The following is a 13,744-nucleotide window of genomic DNA, read 5'->3' as shown; positions in this document are numbered from 1 at the left end:
GGTTAAATTGCCTGTTTATGCAGAACTCCCTCCAGCTAACTGCTTATCTTAGCTTCTGTTAAACTGCTTGCTTACACAAAATCTCCCCCTGCAGCTGCCAAGAGAGGTAACAGGATGAGGTTTTTGCCTTTAAAAACTCCTTACTCTAAATGCTCAGTGCAACACCTGCATCCCAAATACCTAAGTATAGTCCCAGCTGGCTGGAATAAAGACTCAATTGGCTACAAACTGTGTTTGAGTGGTCAGTCATTTCTGGTGAATTCCCCATAAAACATAGAGATAATTCCCCATAGACACACCCAGAAGCCCAGCTCTCAGGTGACTCTAGATCCTGTCAATTTGACCACACTAATGATCACAAATATGATGGCTTGGTTGAGAGATGATGAAAACTGGGTGGGGCTGAGTTGGAGGATGTAGGTCCCCAAGGGGCTTGACAGTAGCTTGGCCCCTTCTAGTATTCCTCAGCTCTGTCTCCTGGTCATCTGTCCACCATGATATGGGTTGTTCCACAATCCATTCCCAACCATGGTAGGGTGAAATTGTGAGCAGAAGAAATTCTTTCTTCCTTAAGTTGTCTCTGTCTAGTATTGGTCTCAGTGATGACAAAACAGACTAAGGTGGTAATTGTTTCTGGGCACACTAGCAACTCTAGCCACCAAGGGCAGGAGACAGACTATTAATCACCTTATCCTCCATCATTGGGTCAACACATTCTTTTCTACATAATGGAAGCCATTCCAGTTGTGAGAATAGGTTGTAGAGTTAAATAGATAAGAATTCAAAACACAAGAGCTGGACAGGACCATGAGTCTGGTGTGCAGAGCTGTAATTATGTATTCACCATTTGGCACATATCTGAACTTCTGAACTCGTAATGTCTCTCTTTTAGTCCAGTGTCAGCTTGTCCTTTCAAAGGAGGTTGGGAGGGGTGATTGACAGCATCTATAGCATATGGAAGCTATGGGGCTAAGTGCATTTGTCAAGCAAAGCACTCAACAATACCTTCAGCCATTAGGAGATGCTATCAGTGGGCTGTGCAGCAGGTGTTTGGAGAAGTGTGTTGAATTGTTGAATTATTCACGTACTGTGGGCTCTCAAGTAAGAAGACATGGGTGAGCAGAGCAACTGTGAATTCTAAGGGGAAGCTAGCTATAGGAGGAGGCCCCTGGGGTGGGGAGACTCAACTCAGCTCATGTCAGCTCCATTCTCAGATAGGCTGACTTTCCTAGGCTCAAACCCCAGAAGAACACACTTTCTTTATATTGAAGTTCCAGAATAAACCTCACTGGCTCAGATGGGGCTGAACCTGTGCCCACCTCACTGCTGTGGCTCCGGGTGATGTACACTCACTGGCTCAGATTGGGCTGCTGAGGACCTCATATCTGTGCTCACCCTGTTGCTATGGCCGTGCCGTGGGTGACATGGATGAAGCCAAGGTCCTGTCCCCATGCCCACCCATTGCTGTGGTTGTGGATGCAGTGGACTCCCTGGCTCTGGACTTGTTAAGTTCTGGAACAGAAAGAGATAGCTACCTTCAAACCAAACAAAAATGGAGCCTGTGCCTCGGAAAGAGATCCGAGGCGTGCATTCCAGAAGGTGACTGTCCTGTATTGTCAACATTCTAGATCCTCAGTCCAGTTCTGTTTGATGAAATCTCAGTTCTGGAGGATGCCGGGGACTTCTTTGGTTCAGGCTGAGCAAATCTGCAATTACAGTTTCCTAGGGATGGGGGGTACCAGAAAAACCAAACATAAGAAAAACCAATGAAGGTCCAAACCTGTTCCGTTCAGAATTGTCAAAAGCAGCTGGCCATGGACTTAGTTGTTGAGGAGATTAATGTATCATATACTGTTCTATCAATGGTATAAACATTGTGTATCAGGGAGAGGAAATCTTGGCTTTGTTTGTTTGTTTGTTTGTTTGTTTTGTTGTGAGACAGGGTTTCTCTGTATCCCTGGCTGTCCTGGAAGTTACTCTGTAGAGTAGACTGGTCTTGAGCTCACAGACATCAAACTACCTTTGCCTCCCGAGTGCTGGGATTAATGGTGTGCACCACCACGAGGCAGAAATCTTGTCTTAACTTGTAATTGTAAAGAAACTAGGAGAGAGGAGCTGAGTGTGGAGGCACAAGCCTTTAACGCCAGCACTCAGGAGGCAGAGGCGGGTAGCTAGCAGGTTCCTAACTATTTAGGGCCACATAGTGAGACCATGTCTCAACAACAACAATACTTGTGTGCATGTGCGCGGACACACACACACACTCACACACACACTCACACACGCACATGTGCACACGCGCACACACACTACAAAATAATCTAGAAAAGTAAGGGGATGAAGAACTAAAGTTTACAGCTCTGTGTATTTAGCTAACAGCAACTAGGGTTTGCAGACTTCTCTGCAGTCGTGTGTTGCTTGCTTCACAAGTCACTGCTCATAATTTGGGAGATGAGAGTGCAGTGTCAGGGGAGGGTATTGGGGTGGTGGCAGCTGAGCCACTGACATGTCTTGTGTGGGGTGTGGGGGATGGGGAATAGGGTGGCAGGTCCCTGCAGATCCTCCCAGACCTCTTTTCAGCAGCTAGGACACTGGGCCAAGGTGTGTTTGCTCCTGACAAAGTGGTCTGTAGCTCCTGAAAGCCACAGTCAGATGGAAGTTGGAGATGAGAAGATGCCAGCCTGGTCTCCAGCCGTTTATGGAGATCTCTGGCTCATCCCTGTAGCTCTGGTGCTTCTTGGAGCTCACATTATGCCCGGCTTTCCTTGCCAAGTACCTACCAAGCTCACTGTAGGCTTTGGTAGCAGACAGAGAAGCAACAGGCGTGCGGAGAACATGGAAGGAGTTCCTACTATGGCACAAGGTCCAGTCCTTAAAACAAATCACTTTGAATCATCCCTGGTGGTTTTACCTCTCGGATTAAAGTCCTGATGAAGTTTAAACATGCAGAAGTTAAAGCTGATAATAACCCAGTTGTATCTTTCCCACTGTGTGACCTGAGGCAACACATCGGAGGCTTAGAATGAGCTTCTTCTAGGAATACTGCAATACAACAAAAGAAAAAAAAAATCACCAAACAAGGGCCAATCTCCAAGAGTAGAATTGCTTCTCTTTCCTGGCTAGTAGGTTTGGTGAATTGGGTGGAGAACATGGCAAGAAAATTCCCATTCTGATCCTACCTAGGCTTTAGTGGGGGATAGAAGCAAGTTAACAAGAGTGTGGTCAATGACCTCTGGCCTTACTGAGGTAGAAAGAGTGGCTTTATCTTGGTGCTGTGTCGGGGAAGGGTAGCATGCGGAGGAGGGATTTTCTTAGTTTCAATCTGAAATGTTTTATATCCCACGTTTTATGCTTCTGCAACTCAGGTACTGGTGCAATGTGGGAAACCCAAGGAGACTTTACGGAAAAGGAGGTTGCAGGACTCTGATACTTTGTTTCCAACTTCCTGCCTGCTCCTGCTGCCGCAGATTGAGCCACTCCGCTGAGACTTGTACCTTCCCCCCACCGTGAGCAAGCCTGAGAGACCTTGTTTACCACAACAAGGTCAAGTGACAGGATCTAGGTGGAGTTACCCACCTTGGCTGCCCAGAACACAGAAGCAGAACTGCCCCTGGGCTTGCCTTGAGACATCTCCGGCCAGCCGTGACCTGGAACGGACTATGGATTATCCCACCCATCTGAAACCAGGAGGGGTTATGGGTTGGGTCTTCCCCTTTAAATTGAGAGCTGAACATTAAAGCTTGGGGCCTTGATCAGAGAACTTTGTCTTCCCCTCATCTCTTCTCGCCCTCCTTCCTCCTTCAATTCCCAGCCCCCCTTTCAGGTGTACCCAGTTTACTTGTGGCCGCGGGCGGCTACAGAGACTTTCTGCTATGATGTGAGCATGCATACCCTCTGAAACAGCAAGGCAAGATAAACCTTCCCCAAACTGGGTTATTTTGGTCGGACATTTTGGTCACAGTAGCCTAATAGTAACTACTAACAACACAGGGTCCCAGAGGCAATGACGGCCACACTGAGACATGGGACAAGGCAGGGTGCTTGTGGATCTCTACAAACAAACAAACAAACAAACCAAAAAACCCTTGTGCCTGCAGAGCTTGAAGGTCAGAACCTGACGGCTTTGTCTTTGTCCCAGGTCAGATCACAGAGGCCAAGCACTGACCACGTTCCTGACCTGGGTGGATCTTGTGTCCAAAGTGGCAAGTACAAACGAAGACCCGGAGAAGGCTAGAGTCCAGGCAAGGAGGCCAGCGGGCAAGGAGGCTGATTCAGAAGCCAACTCCCAAGACTTCCGGGATGGAGTGGAAAGGAAGTGTTTTGCCGCTAGGGCCAAGGCAGGAAACAGAACAGACCTGTGTTGTTAGGTGTGAGCCAGTGGAGGCCCTGGAGGAGCCCTGTGAGGGTAGAGGAGGCTGCAGGCCCATGGTGGGCCTCTGTGGAACCAGTGCTTCCTCTCTGCCCTTCTGTGCATGCGCGCCTCTCGGCATTGTGGTGCCAGAGGGGATTGGGAGGGCCAGGATGTCCTTTATCCGGGTGATAACAGGACTGTGACTTCAGGAGGCATCACTGTTCCTTGAAGGCTGCTTGGAGCGTTGGGTATCAAGTTTTGAAAATGTGCCTGACAGATCAGGAAACAGAACACACACATGCTTTCTGTTTGGCTTGGTTTGCTTGGTGAGACAAAGCTTCACTCTGAAGTTCCAAAAGGCTTGGAAACTATTCTGTGGCCTATTCTGGCCTCAACCTCTGGTTTCTTCTGCTTCTGCCCGAGGCGGGCTGAGATTATAGGTATAAACCACAACACATCTGGCCTTGGAGCCTATTGTTTTTGTTAATGTTCTTGTTTGTTTGTTTGAGCCTAGGGCCTTAGGAATGCTAGGCAAAGCATTCTATCATTGAGTCAAACCCCTGGCCTTGTGATGTTTTTCTAAAGGATAAAAATCTGTTTTCAAAGCTTCCTGCTTCTCCCTCAGACCCAAGTCAGACAGTGCCTGGTCCCTTTGTCCTAACATTGGGCGTACATGGGAGGAAAAGGTGGACCAGGTCCTTGGTGGGACCTGTGATTCCTGCCCTAGAGGCCCGTTTTTGCTCCCTTATTTTTTCCAGAGTGTGGGAAGCAAAATGAGATTATTAAGGATTTTGAGATGATTTCAGTGGAGCATTGAACCAAGTGTGAGCTCTTCTGTGATCCAGGTCCCTGAGTTTCATATGACCAAGGTGGCCTACCTTTCCCCAACCTTCCCACACAGATGGGTCATTTCTGAGGCATAGTACCAGCTGAAGGCAAGAAACACAGGATCTTCCTCCAGATCCTGTTCTTTTCCTGTCTCCCTCAGTCCTTGCCTTGTCTGTGTCTCACAGGCAAAGAGTCCATGGAACAGCCATCTTATCCATTAGCAGTCAGGTGTCCTTGACGCCTGCCTAGGATTTCCCATGAAAGTGCACAGGGAAGCCAGGGGTGTAGCTTGGTGGTAGAACATGGGTATAGCTTGGTGTAGTAAGAACATTAGCCCACCACCCATGAGGCCTTGGGCTTGGGGTGGATTCTTAGCAAGGCAAAACCAACCAACCAACAGGCCAAAGCAGGAAGGGAGGGAAGCCATCTGTGGTACACCATGAACACTTCCTGTGTTCACAGCAGGTCAGAAGAACATGGAGCTTGTTACTGCCTGTGCCATAGCCTGGTCTACAGCAGGAATCTTGCTGACACTGGCTAGCAACCTCCTTTTGTGCAGTCTTGTACAAAATTTCCAGGTGACCCAGTTCAAAGTGTTCTTTCTCAAGAAGATGTAGAGTGAAAAATTATAAAGGCCATTTTATGAAATATATGTAGATTTTCGCCTTACAGAACACGGAACTGAAAATAAGATTTCAGGCCTTCACATTCCAGGTGAAGGACACTTGCTGGATTACATTCCTCAAGCCTCTTCCACCTATGGGTGGGAGAGGCCCAAGGTAGGAAGGCATTCCTGACTACAGATAAAGATGCTGCCACCTAGGTGGGGCTATAGCTGGAAGATAGTTAATCTGAACTAGTTGGTAAATGGCAGGATAGGACACAATAACATGGAAAAACCACATTTTTGAGAAGAATGAGTGTGCAGTGATTTTCACATGACTCTAGATCATTTGGGCTAGATTCTCTGAAATGTTCCACTGTTCTTGGTTACCCCTCCCTTGGTCTTCCCAGTGCTATGTTCAAAATTTGTAAAACAACCAATCATGTGTAAGCACTCGAAAATGCAACCATTCATGTGTAAGCACGTGAAAATGCCTTCCTCCCCCCACCCCATGCTGTAAAAGACCCTTTAACCCACCACTCGAGGCCAAAACCCTGCTCTTGGAGCTAAAGAGCTTGTCGTTTTGACCGCTGGCTTACTTCCCTAATAAAGCCTCTGCTGATTGCATCCAGGTATGGTTTCTTGTGATCTTTGGGTGGTTGTGATCTAAGACTTGAGGAAGGGTCTCCCGAGTATGGGGGTCTTCAAAGACAATATCAGTCAGAGGAAGAAGGAAGTGGAGAGGGCACCCCCTCATTACTCACCCCTCCATTATCTCCCCCATTACTCCTCCACTCCCACAACCCCATAACCCCCCTCCATGCCTCCCTTTACCCCTCTTTCTCCCCTGCAGACTAAGCTAAGCAAACACACACATTGTTTCTGTAGAATACTTGGCTCCATGGTAGGGAACTGTAAGGAGCAGGTCCTTAACAGAGCGGACTCCATATTGTAATAGGAAAGAAAACAAGTCCGGACAAGTCCAGAAAACAAGTTTGAACATGTTTTAAAGTATGATGATAACCAAAAGTCCACCTGCAATGAAGTCATAGCCCACAGATAACCAGACACATCTGGTTATCTGCCGTGTATGTCAGAAGTAACCCCAATTCAAGCATAAAAGAGGAGCCCTTGGCCAGAGCACTTCATCACACTGGTAGCCATGGTTACCTAGTGTGATCCTATCACACTGGTAGCCATGACTGGCTAGCATGATCCTCTGTTCAGGCCTCCTCTGTAGCCAAGAGACCAAGCATTCTGTTGCACCCGATCATCAAAGCAACAGCCGAGAGACCAACGCTCCTATCTTCAAGGTCAAGCACTCTCTGGATCTGAGCTGCCGGAAACTACAGTCATAAGGACTCAGGTCGTATAACTCATGAATAATAATGTACTTATTGTTATACTTATTTCTTTGGTAATTACCAACTTATTATTTGTGTGCTGACATTGCTAGAGTCAATGCATAGGAAATGTGGCAATACCTCGTTGTTACAATAGCTTTAACATTGGTGATAATATATTGTTTGCTGTGCATTATTAAAGAGCAATTAAATATCAAACCTCTGTCTCCGGCATACTCTCTCCCCTCTCAAGGAACTGACCATCTCATTGTCAATTCTGTATACGATTCCTGAGTGGAGAGGACCTGTCGCTCCTCTCCCCACGGGGACCCTAAGACATTATCACAACCTTCTCACGACAGATAACATACTGGGCTCTAGACAGGAATGAACTCAGGACAGTACCGACTCTCGGGTATAAAGGATGCCCTTGAGCAGAGAGGTTTTTGTCAAGAGCCCAAGGACCCTTCTGGTGGATAAACACCTGATAGAACCACTTCGCTCTCAGCTCCCTGCCCAGCGTGTTTTTTCATCTCTTTCTACCCTATTGAAAGTCTATCTAGCAGTCAAGGTCACAATTTTTCAATAATCTTTATTTATTTATTTTTCTATGACCCTTTGCTTCTCTTTCCATATTTATTCCAACATATTCTAAAATATCTTTTTACTAACTTACCCATCTATTTAGCTGTGTGCCCAATTTGCCCATTATCTCCATTTTGAACCTGATCGCATGTTCTCTAACACGGACTGCCTCTACATTCGTGCGTTGACTACAGACAGATGGAGTGTCTGTCCTTATTATTGCGGCAGTCAGCTTGATGGCAGAGATACTTTTTTTTTTTTTTTGCTAGCTTCTGAAGACACGGATTGCTTGTGACTCATCTCTGTCTCCTTCAGCAGCAAGTACCGCCTCCCCCTGTCTTCTCAGTAAAAATATCTGTGCAGTGAAATGGAACACGATACAAGTTCAGTAGCAGCCTGTGGACAAGTGACATAAAACTGGGTTACAATTCTGGACAAGTGTTTGGCAAGTTATGGGTTTGTTGTAGTAGGAATTTGGCAACCACAGACGTCATCGCCCTGTGTTTAGGGTTGTTTCTTTAGCATTACGACATAGATATTCACCAGGCATGAGTTATATTCCCAGCCAGTTTTTCTATTTCTGTTCAGCTTTTTACAATTGCGTTTATTAGTTATTCTTTCAGGATGTCTTGGAGAGCAGCCCCATAAAAATTAATGCCAGTCATTCGGGAGCTCCTCACGGTTTATGAGATGCGTGGGTGGCAATGAAGTTTTTGTTTTTTTTTTTTTTTTACAGCATCTTTTTTGTTGTCGTGTATCTGTTCTAAGTGTCATTCTGTTTTGAAGAAGGAAAAAACAAGACAAATTTCTAAGAACATCATACACTCCAGGTTTAGCACAGTGCCAGGGATGTGGTCCCACCTGGAGGAGAATGATCTCTAGCCCCTCCTTTGGTCCATCGTTGTCAAACTGTTCCAATGACGGTGGCATCTGTCTGCCTCTCATTAGTGTAGCTCTCATTAGTTCTGGGCTCAGTTTCTCCTTTCCCATCTTTAACCAGCACCTCTCTTGTCTTCTGTGTCACACACACAGACTGGATTTTTACCCTGCTCATTGGGGCCATCACCCTGGGGCTCCTTTCTTGACTTGTTGGCTGGGGAACAGTGTCTTTAACCTTCTCCTTCTCCTCTGTCTCTTTAGATGAAGACTGGATGTCAGCACACGCACACATGCACATTCTGTTTCTGACTTCTCTGTGCCCCAGACTCACATACTTGGATTCGTTCAGGACAGTTTGACCTGGATATCTGCCGGGCACCTCAGATTCTCTTCCAAAATCTTAATTCTTAAGTTTTTCCTCTCAAAAACTGTTCTACTCAGTTTTCTCAATCCTGTCGTGAGAAGTGACACTGTCTTGCATTCAGTTACTCAACCCAGAACCCTAGGTGTGGTCTAAGTGCCCCCTTCCTGCTGAGGCCTGGGTTGAGCCAAGGCTTTCTCCGAGGCCCTGATGGATGGAGAAGGGACATAGCTTCTTCTCTAAACCAGGAACATGCAGAGTCAGTGATGGCCTGGGCCCTGGGGACCTATGGCTTCTGACACTGATAGTCCTTCTCACCACAAGGAGCCATGGTTATCAGTCCCAAGGCTGCAGTGTGCTTGGTTGGTAAAGTTCTTGAGATGGCCTATATTCCCCTTGTGTAACATTGTTTGGTTAGCTTCCCACTGACTTCATCTCATGATAGTTTCTTCTGACTTGGTCCATTTCTCCCCTTGAAATAGTATATAAGACACCGTATTGCTTATTAAACTTGCTTGGCGTTAGACACAGCTTGTGCAAGACACAAGGAGCCCATGTGTTCTGTCTTCTTTATCTCTAGTCTCTTGAACCGTCTTCCTCAGGACCCTGTCACTGGTCTGGGTCAAACTGGCACCTGCATAAGGAAGAAAGAGTAAGTATGGCTGTAAATAGAAGGTGAAGAGAGAACAAGCCGGGAGGACCACCTGAAGGAAGAGGCAGAGCGTGGGACAGCTGGGTTCTAAAGAGTGATTTTATCTCCTTAGGTGCTTCCCTAGCTAGTTTCTAAATTCTACGTGGGACAGCTGGGTTCTAAAGAGTGATTTTATCTCCTTAGGTGCTTCCCTAGCTAGTTTCTAAATTCTACGTGGGACAGCTGGGTTCTAAAGAAAATCTTCCCTAAAATCTGGCTCTAAAAGGGGTTCTGTAGATTTTAAAACATGGAAAAGTGTAGGTAAACATTTCAAAACAGAATATCACCTCCAAGGGCCAAGTGGTTTCCTGTTGCTGGGTTTGCACTGTGAAGTTGGGTTAGAGGTTTAGAGCCACGGCATAACATAGATTTAGTTGTGACTAAACAGCCCTGTAAATGTGGTCAGTCTACTCCAAAACAGACACAGGGATCAAAGACAAAAATAAAAAACCGAAAAATAGTGATGAAGGGCTCAGAGGACCAGAAATGGCGTCAGGTCGAACATTACTTTCAATTCTTGAGGCCTCAGAGGATGAGGGCAAAGTTCTCTCTTTTCTTAATAGTACAGTTATAAAATCAATAAAAATGGCTTCTACCCTTTTAGGTGTGTGTGTGTGTGTGTGTGTGTGTGTGTGTGTGTGTGTGTCTGTGCACAGCGAACACGCACTTGCGCTGCAGGGAGTATGGCTGTAGAGGCCCCAGATCCAGAAAACCTCCTGATGACTGTGCTGGCTGGTTTTGTGTGTCAACTTGACACAAGCTAGAGTCATCAGAGAGGAAGGAGTTGAGGAAATGTCTCCAGGAGATCCAGCTGTAAGGCATTTTTTTTAAGTTAATGATTAATAGGGGAGGGGCCAGCCCTTGTGGACGGTGCCATCTCTGGGCTGGTGGTCCAGGGTTTGATGAGAAAGCAGGCTGAGCATGCCAGGGAAAGCAAGTAAGTAAGGAGCACCCTCCATGGCCTCTGCATCAGCTCCCGCCTTCAGCTTCCAGCCCTGCTTGAGTTCCTGTCCTGATTTTTTACAGTGATGGACTATGATCTGGAAGTGTAAGCCGACACAGAACAGACTGTCCACACAGCAATGGACCCCCTACTGAGACAGTGAAGAAGCATCTGAAATGTTTTCTACCTTCACATCCCTTTTCTCTTTTCCCTCGGGTCTTTCCTTTTTACACATCAGGTTTTACAAGCTCGAACTTCCAAACCTAATTCCTAAATTATCTCTTGTATACCAGTAGGGTAGTGAGCCCTGCCTCAGTTAAGACAGAGCATCCGCTGCTGCCAAATTGTCCTATGGTGTTTTATCCCAAAACGCCCACTCTGGAATACGGGATCTGGCCCTCCCATAGGAGACCCAGTATGTCCTTAACCCCTGTCCTGGGTCGGATGGACCCTCTGTGAGACAAGAAGGAGGACAAAACAGCCTGAGACATAAATACAAAAGGTAAAAAAATAAAATCAAGCTGGTGATATTCCTTAGTGACACTTAGAGTGTTCCTCTATTTTATCTCTTCCTTCTACTTCCTGGAGCTACAAAAATGTTTATGTTAGGATTTTAACGTTTTGTTTTAACTTTAATACAGTTTATCTAATACACAACACCAGCATGCTAACAGAAAAGGCTAACACTTTAAGGTTGACAGATTTCAACAATAACAACATCAAGAGCTAAAGAACAATGACAGCTGCTGCCTCAGGTGGGCTCTGTTGAGTTTTACTGCCTGCAGAGAGCCTGCCCTTCCCTGTAGATAAAAGTTACTTATGTATATGCCTTTTTACAGGCACGAGAATGCGTGCTCATACACACACACACACACACACACACACACACACACACACACACACACGCAGACATGCCCATTCGTGTACGAATGCGTGCACACACACTCTTAAAGGATTTAAAGATGTGTTTGACGTCTTTAACACAAACTAATACTAAAATGGGTTTTTAAAGACCCAAACACAGGGCTTCTGCCCTATCTTCTAAAATAATTGGTATCTTCCTCCTTCCATCTGTGCTGGCTTAAAATCACAAAATAATGGTTAGATAGTAATATTAATATTTTTTACAATAAAAAACTATGTAGGCTACCCCAGTCAATTTTATTAAAAAAATAAATAAAAAAGTATACCTATCTACATGACTATTATGTCTCATGATATTAAGAGGTGAAGAAATTATAAAGATAAAAGATAAAAATAATTTTAATAGATAAGAACTTATGTATAAAGATTAAATATATGTTTACACAGTAAAAAAAAAAAACTAAGGGCTTTTTTAAGTGATAAAGAACCAAACAAGCTATTTAAGGTAGAAGATGCTATAAGGTAATATAGAGAATAAGAATTAAAGATAATGTGTATGATATTCAAGTTTCTAAGGTCTAAGATTAGCAGTTACAAAGTGACTGGCTAACTGTATGTCAAATCAAGGTTGATTTAAAAAACATCTGGCTGGTTGCAAGGCAATGGTGGCTCACGTCTTTGATCCAGCACTTGAGAGGCAGAGGCAGGCGGATTTCTGAGTTCGAGGCCAGCTTGGTCTACAGAGTGAGTTCCAGGACAGCCCGGGCTACACAGAGAAACCCTGCCTCGAAAAAAATCAATCAATAAAAAAAATCTGGCTATTAAAATTTTACATAATAATTACAAGTATCAAACTGATCTTCTGGATGCTTCTCATGTGGTGGCCTGCATGACCGACTCTCTAACTCTACTGGAATGTTGTCCATCATTTCTATTTGTCTGACATTGGCAGCTGTCTTAGTTAGGGTTTCTATGCTGTGACGAGACACCATGTCCAAAAACAAATTGAGGGGACTTGCTTCCACATTATAAGTCATTACTGAAGGTAGTTAAAAAGGGAACTCACGTGGGCAGGAACCTGGATGTGGCGCTGATGCAGAGGCCATGGAGAGGTGCTGCTTGTTGGCTTGCTCCCCATGGCTTCTAATAGAAACCACCAGTCCAGGGGTGGCCCCACCCACAATGGGCGGGGCCATTCACCATCAATCACTAATTAAGGAAATGTCCTGCAGTCTTGCCTACAATCAGCTCTTCATGGAGGCATTTTCTCAGTTGCTATTCCCTCCTCTCAGATGACTTTATGTTGTGTCAAGATGACACAAAACTATCCAGCCCAGTGGGTCGGTACGGATGTGTTCTCATCTGAACAATCCATAAAGCCTATGGCTTTGGGGTCTGGTAGGGATTTAAGGTATTGCTTTTCAAACATCAGTGCATTCATTATTTGAGTCTTCCGTTTTCTAATCACTCACAGGTTACCTCATTGGGTGGACATTTCCTGTTATACAGTAAAAACCTGGTGCCCTGGTTCTAGAATGAACTGAAATCCCTGTTGGGTGGGGTGCGTCATGGTTCTGAAGAACTCTGTGCCCCTGACACATCTGAGACCCTGGTCTCTGTAGAACAGGCTCGCTCTTGGTTTAACCAGGAGAAGGGGTCTTGCTCTTGGTTTAACCCAGCAGAAGGGGTCGTCTTCTATGTTGTACTGCCTCAGGTTAATCCGTTTTATACTGCCAGGGAAGGGTCCTCAAGCATCTTCCCATTCTTTCTTCTCCCAGACATGTGGCCTTTTGTTGGCCTCCAGGGGTCCTTGAGCTGTTCCTACCACACTGAGGGGGAGTAGGAAACTACCATGCAACACATATGAAAATGTTTGCCACACATTCGTGGGGACCTCAGTTTGGGTCCCCACAATGCACATAAATAAGCCGGGTGGGACAGCACACATCTATAAACCTGGTGTGGATGGGCCAGAGATGGGAGGACCCCTGGAGCTTCTTCACCAGCCAGTCTACCTCCTCAGTGAGTTCCAGGTCCACTAAGGGACCTTGTCTGTAATAAAACAATATCATAGAATACTAGATAGATGTCTAAGATAACGGGTATCTAAACACAGAAGAGCACTGGAGAATGACACCTAACTTGTTCATCATTTCATCCATTGGCCACTGTGTTGAGATGTCGCTATTGTATGAGATTCCTTGGGATGAAGAAAGAGTTGATGAGTCGCTCCCTGTGCTAGCGCTTTGGTCAGTGCCTGGATGGAGAAGCGAAGCTCAAACCTGGGCTCTGAGA

This window comes from Arvicanthis niloticus, chromosome 22 (genome assembly GCF_011762505.2).
Source record: "Arvicanthis niloticus isolate mArvNil1 chromosome 22, mArvNil1.pat.X, whole genome shotgun sequence".
Lineage (NCBI taxonomy): Eukaryota > Metazoa > Chordata > Mammalia > Rodentia > Muridae > Arvicanthis > Arvicanthis niloticus.
Note: the sequence above shows the minus strand (reverse complement) of the source record.